At 37.5% G+C, this 21,139-nt stretch overlaps 1 protein-coding gene and 1 long non-coding RNA gene across 2 annotated transcripts in view; both read left to right on the plus strand.

Annotated features, from left to right (window-relative positions):
- The window catches only part of LOC103101718 (uncharacterized), a 134,342-nt gene extending 119,152 nt beyond the window's left edge, over window positions 1-15,190 (plus strand). The window contains exon 2 of the long non-coding RNA XR_467975.2: window positions 1-15,190. This exon is cut by the window's left edge and continues 25,315 nt beyond it. This is a non-coding gene — a long non-coding RNA (uncharacterized LOC103101718).
- MAML2 (mastermind like transcriptional coactivator 2) overlaps window positions 1-21,139 on the plus strand; it is a 434,525-nt gene that overhangs the window by 121,179 nt on the left and 292,207 nt on the right. The window lies entirely within an intron of this gene.

The following is a 21,139-nucleotide window of genomic DNA, read 5'->3' on the forward strand; positions in this document are numbered from 1 at the left end:
AGGGCACAATTTATCATTTTGTTGATTGCCTATGCTTAAGAAAGTAAAAGTGAAAATACTAATAATGCAGATTAAAACTAAAACTTTGGCATAGAAACAGTGGGGTTTTGGGGGTGTGTGGGATAAGGGAGGCAGTCATTAAAGATTTATTAGCATACTACTGAGAAGAATGAATTTTTCATCCATAGTAATGGTCAAAGACTAATAACTACATGAGAAAGGTGTGGTGATTCTATAGTTGGAAGAAGGCCTCACAAATGGAATCACAGAGCCCTGAAATGTTGAAGTATAATAATAAAATGCATAGCATAGCTTGTTGTTTAATTGTTTAGCTGGTTATTTTAGAAGGTCTAATTCTCATTAATATGCCAGCTGGTGTAGAGTTTGCAAGAGCTCCTTTGACTGCTTAACCACTTAGGGACTAATTTGGTATCAGAAAGAACAATTGGTCTATGTCTACGCAGATGGAGGGAAACAGAACATTGAGCAATTATCTAACTTTGATCCATGCAGAAGAGACAACTCAACTAATGTTTATCACTGAAACAGATGTTTGGGCTGTTAGGATGCACCCAAATAAAATGTTTATAGAAACAAGCTTTAGTAGTTATTTCCCCTTGCCAATGCTTTGTGAACAATGACAAAGGGAAATGTGGGAATATGGGCATTAAAATACAACCAGGCATTTAATCAGCTATCACGTCTCTTTGCATCTGTTCTGTGCACACAGCAGTCACTCAATTATTGCTTACCAAATGAAGGAATGAATTGTCAAAATCTCAATTAATGGTGTATGGTTTTTATATTAAAAGGCAAAAGGCTTATGAGCTCCTTTCTGAAAGCCAATGTAAAGTAAATCATTGCTGTAATTATTTGGTGGTGGGTTTTTCATTTTGGTTGGACAGGGCAAATATATTCTCTGAGGTAACATGTACATTGGGCTCCTAGGTGAGTGTATGAATAAAACAAATTTCCTCTACACTATCTATTTCTTGGGCTTTGTACACAGAGACTCGTTTTAATGATGTTCTTTCAGTGATGTTATTTGGCTGAAAGTTTTGAAACATCATAGACTCCTAAGAATTAAAGCTCAGAGTCATTCAGAGATCAATAGAGAGTTGCAAAGCAGCCTTGAATTGCTTGCCACGTTATTGCCACCAAGCAATAATTGTAGGATGAGACATCATCAGAGGGAAGTATAAGCAGTAGAGTAGGTGAGCTATTTATATGGCTTGAGCAAGGGATAACCAATGGACAGCCTACCATACCTCCAGTGGCTTCCAGATGATATTAGATGAACTGGAGGAAGGGATCCACCTGTTGAGTGGACCCCTTATGAAGGATTTATGACTGTACATGGACAAGACTTGTTTAGGATGAGAGGATATGGATAGCTTGAGAGCTGCTCCATGGGAGGGAAGGTCCTCTTCAGTGAGATGAAAAATCCATAAAAATAGCACATATTTACATTTCAGGTAGTCTAAAAGTTACTTTATAAGCTACATAGCCTTTCTTTTTAAAATTCCATTTTATTTTATTTTCAGTTCCATATTCTCTACCTCCCTTTTCCCCTTTCCCCACCCATTGAGAAGACACGAAAAACAAGATCTCTTACAAATATGTATAGTCAGGTAAAAAAAAAATTAGTTATGTCTCAAAGAAGAAGAAAAAAGAATCTGAAATCTACACTGTGAATCCATAAGCTCTCTAGCTGAAGATGGATAGCATGTCTCATTATGAATCATTTGAAATTGTATGTATTCACTGCATTGATGAGAATTGCTATGACTCAGATTTGATTACCTTTACAATATTATTGTTATTATATAAATTATTCACCTCCTATTTCTCACTTAACCTTGCAGTAATTTCTACAAGTCTTCTCAGGTTTTTCTGAAACCATTCCCTTCATCATTTCTTACAGCACAATAGTATTCTATCACATTCATATTCTATAACATGTTTGGTCATTCTGCAATTGATAGGCATCCCCTTAGTTTCCACTTCTTTGTCCCCACTAAAAGAATATTGGTTCAGTGGATAGAGATTCAGGCCTGGAGACTGGAGATCCTGGGTTCCAATTTGGCCTCAGCTGTGTGACCCTGGCAAGTCACTTAATCTCAGTTGTCTAGCCTTTACATCTCTTCTGCCTTGGAACCAATATTTAGTATTGTTTTTAAAATCAAAAGTAAGAGTTTTTAAGTGATCTCTTGGAGTATAGACTTAGCAGCAGAATTTCTGAGTCAAAGGATGAACATTTTAATAGATTTTTGGTCAGACATAATTACAAAACTACATAGCTTTTCAAAGGGTAACAGCATTATTATCATTTAATCAACAATCAAGTGGTCTTTGTTGAGCATCTGTGTACTAGTATCATGACATTCTAGGTAACAATGTGACAGACTGCTCAAAAGGAACATGATCTAGTTGGGGAAAGGAGTTTTCTAACTCCATTTCCCCTAAAAAAAAAAAAAGCTATAGAGGGGGCCGCTGGGTAGCTCAGTGGACTGAGAGCCAGGCCTAGAGATGGGAGATCCTGGGTTCAAATCTGACCTCAGACACTTCCCAGCTCTGTGACCCTGGACAAGTCACTTAACCCCCATTGCCTAGCCCTTACCACTCTTCAGCCTTGGAACCAATACACAGTATTGATTCCAAGACGGAAAGTAAGGGTTTAAAAAAAGATAGAGATATAAATGTACACATATATACATGTATGTATATATTTTTATATACACATGAATAAATAAAATGGTACATATGGAAATAGGAAGTAAGGGAATAATAGGAGAGTACTGTAGTCTGGTGTTATCAGAAAATAAATCAAGCCCCCAAATATTTATTTACTGAGTTTCTGCTATGTGTAAGGCATAGCTTTAGGCACTGCAGGATAAAAATGAATCACTGAAGGGACAAGACTTAAAGTGTGTCTCAAGGCCCATTTTTTTTTAATAGCTCAGGTAGAGATTGAGCAGGAGTAAGGTATGGATTGACAGAGAGGATAAAATGCCTTAGAAACAAAGCACTTTGGGGAGCAAACTCCGTTTGACTATACTTAATTTGACCTTGAGAACCCTTCCTCAGAAAGGGTTGGTGCAAAGACATTAAACCTAGTTTAATTTTTTTTTTATTTTATAATCTATGCTGGAATGAAGCCTGGTCTGCAAAAGCATTGATTCATCAAATGTTAGAAATGAAAAGGACTTTAGAGATCAGCCAGTCTATTGTGGGCTATTGTTATTTCTGAGTCCAACCCCCTCATTTTACAGAAAAGGTCTAAAGAAATGAGGTGACTCGGCCAAGGTTATAAATATTAGCAACAAGTTAAGAGGGAACAGAAGAGGCGGATAGCATGGCTTATTGGGAATTTGGAGAATGATCTAGCTGAGATGAAAGACTATTCACAAGCATCTTTCCCTGCAAAGAAAGGTCACCTAGCGAAAACAATGACATCTGACGCATCTTCTGAAATGTGGTAAATGCATAGTACTTGCTATGTACAATGCCATCTGAAGCATTTCCTACAGACGATGGTAAACCGTTGCTGGGTGTCATTTGCAGGGCTGGATGTCTTTATATTTTGCTCAAACTCTGAAGTAGCACAGCTTGACATGCATGCACTCTCTTCTGTTTTAAAAGATGAGTTAAAGTGAATGAGCAGTCATTATGCTTTGTAAATCCTGTGAGGAATTGTGTGTTCCTTCTTCAAAGGTGTCTATGGAGACCAGGATCCAATATATTGTGGCTCAGACTCTGATGTGGCAAGGCACCATTATTTCTCAATCAGAAAGGATCTACCTTTAAAAATTTTTAAAGATAACAGGTTCTTTAAACCATTCTTACTAACATTAAGGTCCAATGCTTTTAGTGTACTGTTTAGAGGACTTTATGTGATGCTTGTAAAGTCTTTCAGAAAATCTGGAAACCTTTACACTCTCGTGATGTAGAAGAAAGAAGAACATATTCACTCTGCTACACTTTTTTGTTTCTTCATTTATTTAGCTACTTATTTTTAAAAATTATTTATTCATGTGTTTGTTTATTAAGACTGGGTATCTCTACTTCACCCAGCCTAGGGGTATAAGAGCTACTCCTGGCTCAAGTCCTAATCTGATGGGTGCAATTGCTTCAACCTACTCTATCCCTCCTTAGGCAACCTTGTGGGCTACCTGCTCCCTAGGGGTTCACAATAATACCAAACTGAATGTGGACACCCGATCTGCAGCACTCTTACAGCTCAGAACCCCCAAACTCAAAAGATCCACCTGTCTTAGTTTCCTGGAAGTAAGACATAGATAAATAAAGTCATAAGTAGCTCAAGTACATTGTACATTCAGTACAATACAACAAATATATATTAAGCACTGACTATATACTGGATACTGCACCAAGTATTGGGGAATGTAAAAACAAACAATAAAAAAGGAAATAGTCCTCTGGTTATATTCTTATTTTATATATGTATATACATTTATATATAGCTTATATTCTAAAGGAGGGAAATCCCACAAATAGATGAAAACAAAATAAAATTCAGCTCAGTAAGGGGGGATTTCTAACAACTGGGAGTGATTAGGAAGGGGCTCCTGAGCTGAGCTTTGAAGAGGAATTCCTAGAGGTCAAGGTAAAGAGGAACATAGAACATTCCAAGCATAGGGGACAGTTTGTACAAAGATATGGGGAGAGGAGATGGAATGTCATGCATGAGGAACAGAAAGTAGACCTGTTAGACTAGAACATCAGGTATCTGAAGTTAAGGAATAAAGTCAAATTAATCTAGAAAAGTAAATTGGAGCCAGACTTGGAAGAGGTTTAAATGCCAGGTGAAGGAGTTTGTACTGATACTAGAAAATAAGCTCCTTTTTTTCAAAGATAGTCTATTTTTCCAATTACAAGCAATAACAATTTTCCCCATATATTTTTTGAAGTTGTAAGATACAAATTGTCTCTCTCCCTCTTTTCTCTCTCCTTTACTGGAGAGAAGCAGTTTGATAAGCAATTTGATCTGGGTTATACATGTATTATCATGCAAAACATACTTCCATGTTGTTGTAAATCACTGTTGTAAAACCAAAACCTTGAAACAAAACCACAATTATAAACTTAAGAGAAAAACCATATGCTTTGATCTGCATTCCAACTCCAACAGTTCTGTCTATGAAGATGGATAGCATTCTTTGTCATAAGTTCTTCAGAATTGTCCTAAATCAATGTATTGAAAGGGGGACTTCATAAGCAGGAGAGGGACGTGGTCAGAAGTTGAGGAATGTCAGTTTGGTAGCTTTGAGGAAGATGGATTGGATTGGGAGAAAATGGTAGCAAGGAGACCAGTTGGGAGGTTTTTTGCAGTAGTCCAAGTGGGCATGATGAGATCCTGTATCTAAGGTTGTGGCCCAATGAATGGAGAGAAGGGGACAAATGCAAGACTAGTTATAGAATCAGAATTGGCAAGTCACTCCCAGGTTTTGTCTCAGGCAGTACTGGGATGAATTCCTACAAGAATAAGTAAGCTTTCTGGTTATAGACAATAATAAGTACACTTTTGGTGTGATGAAACCCCACCTTTTGTTGATAGATCTGCATCTAATTTGTGAGGGTAGGGAACCTTCCTTTGAAGGATCCATGAAGAATAGAACAGAAATATGTAATCCTCGTTATTGCAGAAAGAATTTAATACAGCTGTTCTGGGGAAGTACAGGACAGATGTGCTGCCTTGTCTACAGAAGGTTTTATTGCTGTTTATATTCTTAACACAATTCTAATCTTCCTATTTCTGGCAAGTCTATAGGACAGTAGCATGGAGTACCAATGGCTAGCTAAATGCCTGGAATAATTAGAAAAACTTTTCAGTAGACTGAAATCTTGAGACCAGATTTCTTTAAAAAATTTTCGAGGAATGTGTCTCCCCTTCCCCCCTCCCCAACCATGCCATTGAATTACCTCAGGCCATGTTGAATCATAGAATTATAGAGCGGGAAGGTCCTCAGAGACCATATAGTATAACTCTCACCCTTTATGTGTAAAAGAAATAGAAACTCAAATAATTTAATTTTTTAATGTCATACGACTTGGATTTGGCCAAGTCAGGACTAGAACCCAGGTCCCCTGAAGCATGATAAGGGAAGAGATGAGAAATCATTTACTGTTTCTTGAGGTATTCCAAGTCCTCCAAGAGGTTCTTAAAGGACAATGGACTTGGATTTGATTAGTTATTGTGAATGCCAGTTTTTCAAAGCCCAGAGGGTGCTGTTAGTCTGGCAAAATTGTTCTGACTCAAGCAAAACTGACTCTTTAAAAAAAAATAGATTTCCCAAGAAAGGGCTGTTTATGAGAATTTCAGAGTATTGAAGATTCATTCTTCAGGACTGTCTTATGGTTCTTTTGTTCCACTTAAGTGCAAAAGATTTATATGTTCTATGAAGTATTATGAAGTTCTTAAAAAAAATTGAAGCCTTCTAGTTTCATGGATTGTACTGTTAATATGATTTTTTTTCTTTCTTTCTGTTATTTAACAGCTCATTAAGTCCTCCTCTGATGCCCTGTTATGGTTTGGGGATAGGGGAATAGGAGAGGGGTGACCCAAGATTCCCAAAAGTTATCTTGGTAATGTGTAAACTACATATGATGGGTCTGTAAATGCTTCAATTTAAGACCCAGTGTTGGCCTGGGGGTTGGCTGAGGACCCTCCCAGTCAAATTAGAAGAGGCCATAGGTTGCCAAATTGTTCTACCATAGCAACTCTTCTCTACTCATTTATAGTAGCCTATGATCTCCATTGGTGGAGAGAACATATCAAATCAAAATCAAAAAATGATTCATTTTTAAAGTATTACAGTTTTTAAAATGATAAGAATAGCTCATTTCAGATTTACTTTTACAATAGAGGATATTAACACTAGAAGGTCTAGGCAAGTCAACTGACACTTAAAATGTTTACTATACAATTCATTCTCTATGCAAATGCACTTTAAATTCAATTATTTATAAGCAGATATTGCAAGTACCATTTTGAAATAAAAAATACATCCTGCTATTTCTATCTTTTCTTTATGTATTAAAAAAAAAAGAATATATCAGTTGTCACAACTTGGTCCTCAAAAGTATTCTTAAATTTAGCTGGGGGTGGGGTGTTGAAATATGTATGTAGAGAGAGCAAGATAAGACAGAGAGAGAGAGAGAGAGAGAGAGAGAGAGAGAGAGAGAGAGAGAGAGAGAGAGAGAACTACATTTCAACATAATTACTTTCCTTTTTCATCCTATGTATTTTATTTTCTGTATTTATAAACATTATTCTGAATGCATGAGGAACAGAAAGTAGACTTCCTTCACACATAAAAAATATGCTTCTCACACAAACAGAAAGTAAGACTCTGCTTTATAGTCTACAGATTCTCATCTATTTCAGAATAACCCCACGGGGTAGGTAGCACAAGTTGTCCATATTTTGTACATGTACAAACTGAGGCTCAGGGGCTTAAGGAACTTGCCAATTAGCAAGTGTCAGAACTAAGATCTGAACTAAGTTCTTCTGAGCCTAAACTCAGTGCTTTATACCCCTAAATCAGAAAAGCTTTCTCCTATGCCCATTCAGAAAAAGATAGATATCAGGATTCTATTGTTGTTGTTGTTATGTCCTTTGTTTTGGTGTCTTAACTTGAATGTGAATCAGGATTCCATAGAGATCAAGTAAAGGAAATGTACATTTTGATGCAAAAATTCCAGTAGAGCATAGAGAAAGCTCAAAATAAATCTCCAAATAAAAAGTAAAGCATCTAGTACTTTAGAGTTTGTGCATTCCTTTGGGAAGGGGACATAGATATCCCTGACAGTTGTTGATCTGAAATTTAAAAGCTTTTTCCATTTAAAATGCCATTTTAGTTGTTAAGACTGTAATCCGTAATGGAGTTGGGTCAGAGAATCATGCTTAAGGTAACCTTATGGGCTTCTCTATTTTATATGCATAATTTTGTGAAAAGTGATCCTTGAGGAATTATGTTCTTTATGTTGGTCTTCATCCAAAACTAAAACTTTCCCAGAAGATGAAAAATCTAGGCTAGCTTATTGAACTTGCTTGAAGTGAAAGGAATGATGGAAAGTGACCCTTTAGTTCTATTCTGGAAGCTCTGGTTACTCCTTCCTCTATCCCATTTTCTTAGTTAGACTTTCTCCCCCCTCCCCCTTCCTTTCCCTTTCTTCTGCTTCTATTTATTGTCTCTCTTGAACATCAAGACCCAAACTAGCAGATGGCTGGGATAATGCGTTCACAGGTACCGGATTAGTATATAGAGAAAATTTTCTAGGACTTTGATAATCCATAACTACAGACAGTCAAGAATAGTGGTGGAGTCAAGAAGACCTGAGTTCAAATCCTGTCCCAAAGACACTTATTAGCTGTATAATCTTATGCAAGTCACTTGACTTCCTTCAATTTCAGATTTATTGTAAAATGGGGATAATAAGAGCATATATCTCACAGGGTTGTTGTAAGGATCAAATTAAATACCCTATAAAGCACTCTGCAAACCTTAAGGCATTACATATGTGTAATTAAATTTTATTTCCACCTCATCTCTTGGATATTGGAGTAGTATAAATAGTGAAAACAATCCTTTCTTTTTAGAAATTTGCAATGAAGACTATGACTTAAAAGGTAGCAAAGAATTTAATGCAAACCCATCTTGTTGATGAATGGCAATAAAATAAAAAATTGAGGTATTGAGTGCCCAAGAACCAAAGGGTTAATAAATTTCTTGCCCCACTGGAGAGTTACTAGGGTTTGGGAATTTTTCTTAACAAAATAATCCATGGGGCCAAGTGATATAATTATGAAGTTCATTTCTAATCATAATTCCTAAACATTTTCAGGTTTTACTTCTTAAGTAAGTAGGAGACAAAATGAGTTGACCCAATATATAGATTACAGGATATAACCAAGTGAACTTTCCTTTCAACCTTTACTCACATCGTTCTCCTTCTAGGAATGCCTTTCTCACTCCCTTTCATCAATTCAAATCCAACAGATCTGGCATATATTATATCTGGCACATAGTAGGCATTTAATAAATGTTTTTTTTTTACTTTACTGAACTTGACTAACAAATACAAAAGGTTCAGCTTAAGGTCAGTCTCCTGTATGAAGTCTTCCTTGACCATATAATATATTTAAATATGTTCACATAAAATTTGCAAACCTTAAAAAATTATGTAGATGTAAGTAATTCTACTATTACTATTATTATTATATTTCTAATCTTCAGATTTCTATTATGTAATATGTACATATATTTCTAGAATATCTATAATCTGGAATACATAACCCTTCAGGTCATCATATATTATCTTGTGCCACCTCTAGCTGCTTCATGAACATAACTCTTCATTCAGTTCACTCAACCAATATTTTTTACACACCCGCTTTGCCATATTCTGTTCTGGGTGTGCCAAATACAAAGATACAAGTCCTTGTTATAATTTACTGAAGGAAAATAATATATAGTAGATACATAATAGGCTTTCAATAAACACTGAGTCCCACAACTAGAGTGTCAGTCAACTCCTTGATAACACAGACATTTTAATCTTTTGTCCACTAGATGTGTATCTACCTACCAGATTGAAGTGGGACCCAAGTAGAGGATTAATAAATATATGTTGAAAGAATGCATGAACTCTTACATCTGCATTTTATTTTCCAGATAGGGAGTTCCTTTCATTGTTTAAATTCGGAGTTTGTTTTTATTTTATCAAAGAACTAAAAATCCAACTCCTTCCTCCTTCTCCCCCCACCAACCTATTCATTCATTCAATGTGAAATTTACTCTTGCTTAGTCTAAGATCAAGTTGAAAGTGACACTAGATAGATCTTTCATTTTTCTTTCTCGTTCACTAAACATGAAAATGCAACGTAGGACATGTAGTGATCCCCTGTGGCTGTGAGAACATTAAATAGTCCAGGAAATGCAGAAGTGAGGAGTATGATCTTTTGCAAAGCTCATTACCTGGTAGCTAATCATGGCTGTAATAAGCCGGAAAAGTGTCAAATCTATTCTACAGATATCACAGCACATTAAACTTAATATCAGAGCATTCCCTGATGGCTACCTCAGTGACATATGTGAATGCAATCAGGGGACCGGGGTACTCTGAAGGGTCGGTGGTACAATGAAAGAAGGAAACAGGCTTTTTAGAAATCGAGAGATTGAAGATAGAGTCCCATATAACTTTTGACAGGTCACTTAACCTCTCCCTGGGTCTGTTTCCCTTTGTGTGAAGAGGTGAATAATAAGGCAAGCTCCAGTCCTAGCTTATAAGGATGCTGTCAGGGTGTTGTGGAGAAGGTAGAAAAAAAGAGATGAGAGAACAAGCCCAATGCTCATTCTCAAGACTAATCTATTGCCTCTTCTTAAATTAGACTCCAATGTGCGAATCTCTATAAAACGAAGCCCCAAAGGATCATAAATTGCAATTGGAAAGGAATTTGACTTTAGTTCAACCTCTTCGTTATACAGATGAGGAAACCAAGAGCCAAAGAGGATCTACCCAAGGTTCCCTAAGTCAGACCCAATGGTTCACAGTCTAGTATTCTCTCTCTGAGAGACAGAGAGAGAAAGAGAAAGAAAGAGGGAGAGAATGAGAGACAGAGAAAGAGGCGAAAGAGCAAGAGGGAGGGGGAGGGAGAGAGAGAGAAAAAAAGAAGGAGAGAGACAGAGAAAGAGGAGAAAGACCGAGAGGGAGAGGGAGAGAGAATAGATGTAGTTTTAGGGGAAAAGGCACTAGCAACTGGATGGAACTGGGAAAGGCTTCCTGAAGAAGACAGCAAGATCACATAGGTCATAAGTAGCAGGGGCAGAATTTTAACATGAACCTTTTTTCCCAGTGTGTGACAGGAGTCTCTTTATGCTTCTGTTGACAAAATCATTAATAGACTCCGTTTAAGACATTCAGACAGGAGAATGAATGGATGAAAAGCATTATGAAGCACTTCCTATGTTCTAAGCACTGTACTAAGCAAAAAGGGTATAAGAACAAAAGTGCTAGGTGCTCAGTGGATAGAGAGCCAGGTCTAGAGATGGGAGGTCCTAGGTTCAAATCCTCAGACACTTGCTAGCTGTGTGACCCTGGAAAAGTCACTTAACCCCCATTGCCTAGCCCTTTATCAGTTCTGATTTTAAGAGGGAAGGTAAGGGTTTAAAAAAAAAAAGAGCAAAAGTGAGATAGTCCCTCTCTTTAGAAAGTTTACAACTTTCTAAACTTGTCCAGGGTCTTTTCCAGGGTCACACAGCTAGGAAAAGTCACTTAACCCCCATTGCCTAGCCCTTACCAGTACTAATTCTAAGAGGGAAGGTAAGGGTTTAAAAAAAAAAAGAGCAAAAGTGACATAGTCCCTCTCTTTAGAAAGTTTACCTTCTAATAGGGAGAGAAACACTATGTAGGTCACTGGAGACCAGGAAAGGATGATTTGGTCTGGGAAGTCCCAGAGATAGTGAGTCAATCACCATTCATAATTACTTTAGTTACTTACCTTAGTAAAACCTGGATTCTAAACCTTAGTTTCCTAATCTCTTGAGAGGCTGTGGGTTCCCCTTCACGGAGGTCTTCAGGCCAAGATTAGATGCTACCTTGATGAGTCTGATACAGAGGGGAATTCCCTTTCAGGTATGGGTTGAACTAGATGGCCTCTGAGGCCCAGTTATATTCTAAAAGCACCTCTTAGGGGCTTTATTCTTTGTTAATTAGAAGGAAGTATTTGTACTCCTTCAGCAATAAGTTAAATCAGCCACTATTTCTCTTCTGTCTGCTACAATGTAAGGCATTGTTAAGGGATCCAAAGAAATATAAAACCTGGCATCTGCCCTCAAGGAGTTTATAATCTAATTGGAGAGGCAAGGCATATCCAGACAGATATGTCTTAAAGAAGACACCAGACAATAATGGTGTGACAAGACCCACCACGCAATACATGATTAAGTGCCCAACAAATGTCAGAGATATGCTATGAATGCAAAAGAGAGAGAAATCTTTTGGTCTGGGATGTCCTGGAAGGTTTCATAGAAGAAGGAAGATTTGAGCTAGACCCTCTATCTTTTTTTTTTCCCCCAGAGGTAGATTGACTAAAGGAAGAATACACTGCTAATTCCTAGGGTACTAAGTGAGGGGTGGGAGGAATAACAAGGAAAAAATACATTTAGTGGAAGTTGCATTTAGTATTTTTAAGCATTTCGAACTTTTATTAAGAGATATTTCACTCACTGACAATGTTCTTAAGGGTTTGGGTTTGGGGTTTTCCCTTCCAAGTTATCTGGGAGATTTTGGCCCTACTTAGATTTTAAATGGTTTTGTTCAGACATTCTTGAGTTATTTGGTAAGAAGAAAAGTCTTTGTTGACTTTTTCTGCTGAGAAGCTGTTTTCTCAAACTCTAAACTTCACAAAAGATCCTTATTTCTACAGCTTTCTCAGTAAAAATCCTATCTTTAAGGGTGGACCAATTTTCAGAAAATAATTAGTAATAAAAAGAATCCAGCAGCAGCCTTAACAAGTCCATGAATGAAAATGGTTGCTTTAAAGTAAAGCCTAGCCCTTTCTAGTCTCACATCAGCTGGCCCCAAGACTTTGCTAGAATGTCTGGCCAGAAGCCAGCCAGGAGCAGCATCACCAGAATGGAATCTACATTTACAGCACTGAGAATTATATAATTACAAAAAAGGACAAATCATTCACCCAGAATAACATTGTTCTACAAATGCATTGGTTTAAGGATTTTTTTTCTTAATTTAGCCCATCAAATTTACACAATTGTGTGTGTGTGTGTGTGTGTGTGTGTGTGTGTGTGTGTGTGTATGTATGTGTATCTCAGTGTTATCTCTCTGGTAACTACTAAGTAAGTGGGTTTTGGAGAAGAGGAGGGTGAACTTAATTTAACATTTGCTAGATGAATATCTATTTTGTACATTGGCAATGAACAAAGCCATATTTCCCCTCTTCAGGGATCTTATTGACTAATAGACAAGATAAAAACATCTATCCAGATGCATAGAATGTGATTAATTACAAGTGAAATGTCCATTCAACAAGGAATGATAGAAGGTGTTGTTAAACCTTAAAACCACACCAAGACTTTTGGGACACCCTGTTGTCTTTAGCTAAAATGCTCAATTTGAAATTGAAAGCTAATGATATTGTTGACTTCATGAATTATGCAAAATATGAAAACAGACCCATTTTAAAATTTCATTAAGTGCAAAGTTATTCAATATTCCTTGAGATCTCATGGAAAGTTGAGCATGAAGTTAATACTCAGCAATCTGCTAACTAGGAAAAAAATCTTTCCCATCAAGCAGATTTTCCAGTGAACAAATTAATATTAATCAGGGTATATTTTACTAATGGAGCATTTTACTGTCCATTAATACATCACTATCCCTTCTATCTGAAGATGACATTTCTGACAGTGATTGCTGTCTGCATGTGCATGAATGGAGTTGAACAAACCATTCAAGTACTCGACAATCTTTCCCTTCCTACAAACACACTGATAACTGCTACCCAGCCTGTTTATGGAGTCCTGAATTTTCTGGGATTCCTTTTTAAATTATTATTATATTCCTGATTGGACCAGAGATGAAACCTTTGCCCCCAAGACAGTAGACATTCTATTTCTGAAGAATGTGGGACAAGGACTCCTGGGTTCAAATAGAAAAGCCAGTTTATCTCACTTCATCTCTGCCTCTTCATCTGTAAAACAAAGACAAAAGCACCATCAGTACCTATATCACAGAATTGCTTTTAGATAATGGATGCAAAGTGCTTGGTGAAATTTAAAGAACCAAATTAATAAAGTTATTGTTTTATCACTTCCATTATAATCTGCATTGGGTAGAACCTCTGTGGTATTCTTATGGGAGGGCATGAGCAAGAGTAGCACATAATGAGGGGGAATAGATCAGTTTTCTGAATCTTTGTAAAGAACTGTAAAATCAGTGAGATCATAAATCCATCAGAACATTTTAATATTATCTTTATTAATATTATCATCATCACCCTTGTGGGTATAGATGGTATCTTTCCTTGAAAAGCTCAGAGTACAGGGGCATCTAGGTGGCCCAGTGGATTGAGAGCTAGACCTAGAGTTTTGGGTTCAAGTCTGATTTCAGACATTTCCTAGACAGGTCATTGCCTAGCACTTACTGCTCTTCTGCTTTGGAACCAATACATTATATTGATTTTAATTTGGAAGGTAAAAGTTAAAAAAAAAAGAAGAAAAGCTTGGAATAATGTGATGGCCAATTCTATTTTATATCATCTGCATGGCAATCTAGAGCAATGATGGTAAACCTTTTAGAGACCAAGTCCCCCAATTGTAACCCTCACATCACATGTGAGCCCCCTACCTTACCCCAGACAGGGGAGGAAAGAAGAGTTCCCATTGGGCTGCTGGGAAGAGGGGTGTGTGATGAGAGAAATGTCCCCAGGTGCATGTGGAGAGGGGGGAGGGGAGCAGCCCCCTCTTCCACCTGTGCAATAGGTTCACCACCACAGCTCTAGGGCAATAAAAATAAGAGATAGGGATGGAATAGGTAGCTTGTAAATTCTCTGTTCTGTAGATGGAACATTGTGGCACATGAAAACCACATCTCCAAGGATGCTTTAAGATACCAAGATATCAAATTTTACAAGTCATACATTTCCCCACTAGAGCAAAGGAGTCTATGTTAAACATTGGTTTTAGAGCAAGATGATGATGACATAGATTATGGACCCAGACCAAAAAAGAAACAAATTAGTATTTATTAAGAACCTATTATGTGCAAGGCACTGGGCAAAATGCTTTACCAAAATTATTTTATTTATTCAATTTGATTTTCAGAAAATATTTTTAGATAACAATTAGCAATAAAAATAATCCTTCAGAAGTATTAACAAACCCATGAATGAAAATGGACACTTAAAGTATAGTCCAGCCCTTTCTCATCTCACATCAGCTGACCCAAAAACTTTGTGTCTACCTGGGACATAGGTACTATTATTTTTCCACTTTACAGTTGAGGAAATCAAGGCAGACAATGGTTAAGTGACTTGCTCAAAGTGTCTGAGCTCAAATTTGAACTCATGTCTTTCTAACTCCAGGCCCAGCTATCTACCATGTGACCTAAGTCACTTAAAGGTCATATAATCCATTTTATAAAAGAAGAAATTGAGACCAGAGAGGGAGAATTATTTGCCTCGTGTCACCCCGGTAGTTAGTAGGGCTGGAATTTGAATCCTGATTCTTTGAGATCCTTCCATTAGATCATGTTGCCTCTGTTAAAGATCAATCTGAGGAAACGTAGTCCCTGTGAAGTCCAATGACTTGTCCCATATCATTTTGTTAGTGAGTGGTAGAACTAGGAGTGGAATGGCAAATCCAGTCTGATGACTACCCAGCCTGGTGCTTTTAACATTGTACCAAGTTACCTTTTCACTACTATCCCAGTGCCCTTCAAGGAAGCCCCTCTCCTCCTTGCTGAGTTCATTCAGTTGGTTGGACTAGAGCAGTGTTTCTCAAACTTTTCCACAGTGGTAGAATTCTTCAGTTTAAAACAAAACCAAAAAACGTTGCTAGGATGTTTTAATAAAACCTTCTAAACTAATTCACTTCGATGTCTATTAACAAACAGCGTAAGGATCATAAAAAGAGGGTGAAAAATACTTGAGGTGTTTCAAGATTCCTTACAACAGTTTGAGAAACACACTTCCCAGGTGCCCCTGTGGTAAATGCTTGTAAAAGATAATTCAGAAGAACAGCCTTGTTGTTGGACTTGAATCAGAGAGAAACTTCTGAACCTCAGCTGTAGGTGATTTACCTTGCCTCAGTAGTCAGCTGCAGGATTAAACAAGAGTATTGGAGGGGCTTCCTGCAAGGAGAAGTTACCTGTAAGCATTTTCCCTGAGTGAAAGAGTCTGGATTTAATAAAGTTGCCAGATTTCTACCAAGAGAAAATGAGAGGTTATGGGGGCTAAATGATTAAGTGACAAAGTGGAGACGGAAACCGAGAGGAAATGAGGTGAAACACCAGGGAATGTTGGATTGGAAATAGGGACTAAAAGCCAGTGAAGGATAGAAACACCTGGGAGGAGCTTCGAAAAACTCCTCCTGCTTCAGCTGAAAAGATGGCCATTTGGGTTGGCTCCTAGATGTGCTGGTCTTGTTTCTCTCATCATATTTGCAAATTTGGCAAATTCCAGTTGGTTTCTATTCACACTGATCCAGATTTGTTGCCTATCAACAGAAGCTGGAAAATGGAGCTAACTAGCCATTCATTCTTCCTCCTACAGAGAGCAAACGACTGGGTGGTCATTTTGGTTTTGTGGCCAATGACAACTGCTGTGTACCTTCCCAATTGTGTTCACAGTTACCTGTTTTTTAACTGCATGACTGAAACAATATTTCATGCTTTGTCCTAATAATTAGTTTGATGTAGGGTATTAAACTTCAGTTAAAGACAAGTTTTGTACCATCCCCCAAATGGCTTTCCATTAGGAAACTATCCATTTAGTAAGTGGCAAGGAATCTAGGAAAGACAGTTGTTCAGTCATTTAGTTGTGTCTGAGTCTTTGTAACTTCTAACTCTTCATGTTTTGACTCTAGGGAAAGATACTGGAGTACTGTGTATTTTGCTTTGCCAGCTCACTTTACAAATGAGGAAACTGAGGCAAAAGGAGTCAAATGACTTGCCTGGGGTCATACCATTAGTAAGTATCTGAGGACAAATTTGAATTAAGGTCTTCCTGACTATCTAGCTGCCCAAAACATTTAAATGTACCCATGTTGGATGAATAAGTAAACTAAAATACAATAAGATCATAGATTCAGAACAGTCAGAGACTTAAAATTCATAAAAGTCCACCCTCTTATTTTATAGATGAGGAAACCGAGGTCTAGAAGAGTTGAGCAACTTTCCAAGGGTCAGTAAAAAAAAACAAAAAGTAGTATATGATAAGACCAGAACTTGAATTCAAGGCCTTCCATCCCAATCCAACATGCTTCCTGTAAAACCATATGTATACTCCTTTCAGCCAAAGTGAAATGTTCACAACATGATATTAGAAGAAAGGAAAATGAGGCATTCAGATAATGCATGTGAATTTTTTTAGTTCTTTTTAACTTGCAAAAGAATTATGAACCAAGTTACATTTGTTCTCACTTTATTGCTTATAATATAGCTAAGGATGTAAGAACACACACATATATATGCATATATGTAAATAAAATGCCTATCCCACTTACTCCTTCTTTTTCTTGTTATTTCTAAAGCATGCATTCACACCTTGTCTTCACCTTTATATTTTAAAAGTGCCTGGCCTGTCAATCTGCCTACCAGCTTGAAATGACTATTTTTAATTATTGGATATGTGAGGACCAGTTTTAAAAACAGGCAACCAAAATTTCCAAGTCAAACATGGTCCCCAGGTGCAAATAATTCATCATGAATTTGGATGGGTGTTTATCATTGTGAAAAATAAAAATATTTGGCAGGGGTGGGGAAGGTGTGGATAACTACAGGTTATGGGGTAGACCATTCAACTTTGAACTCCTCCGTCAGGCTGTCTCCTGATGGCTGAATAGAGGAAGGAGAGAGAAGTCGGGAACACAAGGAGTCATTGAACTTCTAAGTAAGAGCTGAACAGGAAGTCTGTGTTACTCAGAAAGAGAGGTATACTCAGGATGCCCCCTACTGCCAAGGGAAGAAACCTCTGTACCAGGCCAAACATCCCTGTTGGTCTACTAAGGGCACTATACAGTCATTTTATCCATGGGTTTTAATGAGTAAAAAAACCTCCCAGTCATCATAGATGTGGAGCAGAAAGAGGCCATCTAGTCCAAGCCCCTCATTTATTTAGAGAAGAGGACACTGAGCCTAAGTGTCTTGTCCATGATTATAATGAGAGTACCATTTGGAAGTTGGATTTGAACCCAGATCCTCTGGTTGCAAAGCCAAAGTATTGAGGTCTTCATCTGAAATGGATGAGTTCCACCATTGCAACTTGATTGCTTTCAACACTTTGTAGGGTAGGAACAGCACACAGTAACTGGAACTAGATTGCTTCAAATTAGGCAATGATTGGCTCAATTGAGCAAATATTTCCAATGCACTTTTTTATCTGCAAGGACTCCCCACTCTGTTTTCAGAAAGACAAAGATAACTAATGGTTATAAAATTTGGAAGGAGTCCTAGAAATCAAATCTTCCAACCCACTAATTCTGAAGATGGCTATGTTTAATCACAGAAAGTTCTAGTGACTTGCCCAAGGCCAGACTACTGGTTAATGGAAGAGATAGGACTCCAATTCAGGTGCAGAGTGCAGAGATTTTTCCATTTTTCCATTTCCTTTTTTCCATTATCTCACAATCCCACCTCTAAGGAAATGGTGTTCTAGTCAGGAAGACAAGATGTACACAACTAAAAAACAATAAGTATAAAATATATGCCTATATAAAGTTCAGGGATAGGAGGCTAAACATGGTAGGAATGGGGCAAGAACCAAACATAATGTGGAAACATGAGAATTCAGGTGAGAAAATCACCTTATTTATTGGGCATCTACTTGTGGGCAAGATGCTACACTGAGCACTGCTGGATAGAAAGATCTGTAAGACATAATAAATCACCTGCCTTTACCTGGCTTATAATCCAGTTGAGGAATTAAGACATATGTGGTAGATATAGGCAGGTAGGTAGTATAGAGAATAGAATGCTGGATTTGGATTCAGAAAGAGCTGAATTAAAATTCTACCTCATTTATTTATTAGGTGTGTGTCTTACCTTCTTGGCTTCAGTTTCCTTATCCATGGCACCTACTTCCCAGGATTGTTATGAGGATAAGATGAAATAATGCATATGAAGTACTTTGCAAACCCTAAATGCTTTTAAATCCTGTTTATTTTATTTATTCACACAGAAATATAACTGACAATGGAATATAGTAAGTGTTAAATGCATGATGTTGGCAATATGTGCTTTAAGAGTTTGGAAGTGTTTTGGTACCAGAGTAGTCAAAAAAAGCTCTGCATTGGAGATGAGATCTGAACTAGTTTTAAAGGATGGAGAAGACTGACATAACTGGAGAGAGAAGGGGAAAGCAGAAAAGGGTATCCATAGTGAGCCCAGTGTGTTGGCTGTTCTCACCTTATCCACCAATGCTTGCTTCTCAAGCCCAGGATGAAAGGCTCATTGCATTTGTTAAGTAGAGATTGGTCAGTCGCCTAGTCCTGGGGGCCTAGGTCCACTGCAAAAAGGGTTATACTGTTCCACAAGGCATTTGGGAATTGGTCTGTGGGATAACCTACACTTTTTGCACTTTCCCAGGGAAGGAAGCAGCAATGACCTGCTGCCCCCTGGAAAGGCTGCTAAGTGACCTGGCATCATGGGAATTTCTCTTCTGTGCTCGATGGAGATAGTCCAACTCTAACCATTTCCCAAATATTTCCAAGTGGGAGTTGGAAGAAGGCTTTTGAGCTCAAATTTTCTATAGCATATCAGACTTACTTCTAATCTGAGAGTTGTCAAACCTGGTTTAGGATGGTAATCATCAAAGATGTCCTCTGTTGTCTCTCCAACTTCAAGGAGGGAGTTCTATTTCAACTCAAAACAGTCAGTCCATAGAAGAGGGGGAAATGATTCTACAAAGAAATCTTGCAAACCAGCCATAGGCCAGATTCTTTTTTTTCCATATTAAATATTGATTCATGAAACACCAATCTCAAAGGTTCAACACAAATGAGTAGCTCCTCATGCATCAAGATAAAAATAAACCCTGAGCTCTCTGCCATGAGGCAAAAAGTCATGCTGAAAACCAGGCTTCCCAGAAAAGCCCTATGAAAAGATACAGACCCAGTAGAGTTCACCTAAAAGGCAGTGTGCCTTAGGTTTAAGTTATAAGAGAAGACTGCTTTTAGGGCTATTTGGAGGGAGAATCAAATATCAGCCTTTAAACCAAATAGAGGGAGGGCTCCACAGCTGCCTTTTGTCATTGACACCACTGTGGAGAAATTCAAAAAAAGCTCACTCACCATTTTTATCTAAAGTTTTTTTTTGTTTCTTAAGGAAAAAAAAAACAGGGATTTCAGGTAGGCACCCCAAAAGTGGGAAGTTTTCAGAAAAAAAAAAGCTAATTGACTGGTTTCATGTCCAACTTCTCTATGTTTACTTAAGGAGGGGGAAAAAACAATTACTGTGTAATTTAGTTTGAGGAATGCAAATCATGAAAGAGTAGATGGAGATTTGAGGAGGGGAGAATTCAAATCACATTTAGACATAAATCCTTTAACTTCACAATTCCCATAGATTACTGGCATCTGCAAAGCCTAGATAGTTCTTAATCACAAAAACTCTTTTAATCTTCCTATGGAAGGTTTACCAAGGAAGTACTGAATTATACTATGTTAAAAGTTCTAAGAGCTTACATTAAGCAAAAATTCATAAATTAATGTAGTGACTACAGAGCAAAACCCTAATACTTGTAATACAGATGAATGCAGCTCTATAATTATATGTTATCAAAGGGGATAACTTCCCTTGAGAGATAAATCCTCAGCAATGATCACTGGTAAGTACTTGGAAAGTTCCCATCCTTTATTCATATTCTCTTACTTCTATGTTGCTCTAGTTTAAAATTAGACACCATAGGAGTAGCTTGGTGGTTTAGTGGATTGGGAGCCAGGACTAGAGATGGGAGGTCCTGAGTTCAAATTTGGTTTCAGACACTTCCCAGCTGTGTGACCCTGGGCAAGTCACTTAACCCCCATTGCCTAGCCCTTACCGCTCTTCTGCCTTGGAACCCATACACAGTAATGATTCTAAGACAGAAAGTAAGGGTTTAAAACTATAATAATAAATTAATAAAATAATAATAAATTAATAAATAGTTGAACACCCTGGGTTAAAAGGGAGAAGCTTGCATCTATGCATCTTGCATCTAAATAAAGGAAGAGAATAAGAGGGCATGTGGAAGTATAGCCTTTATGATTAAGTAATACCTGTTTAGTAGACTGAAATGAAAAGCCATCTACCATCATTCAATTCAAGCTTTATCAAACACCTACTATCAGTAGAGTAGTCTGCTATGTGCTAAGAATGAAGAAGGAAAACTGAAACTGTC

This window comes from Monodelphis domestica, chromosome 4, assembly GCF_027887165.1.
Source record: "Monodelphis domestica isolate mMonDom1 chromosome 4, mMonDom1.pri, whole genome shotgun sequence".
Taxonomy (NCBI): Eukaryota; Metazoa; Chordata; class Mammalia; order Didelphimorphia; family Didelphidae; genus Monodelphis; species Monodelphis domestica.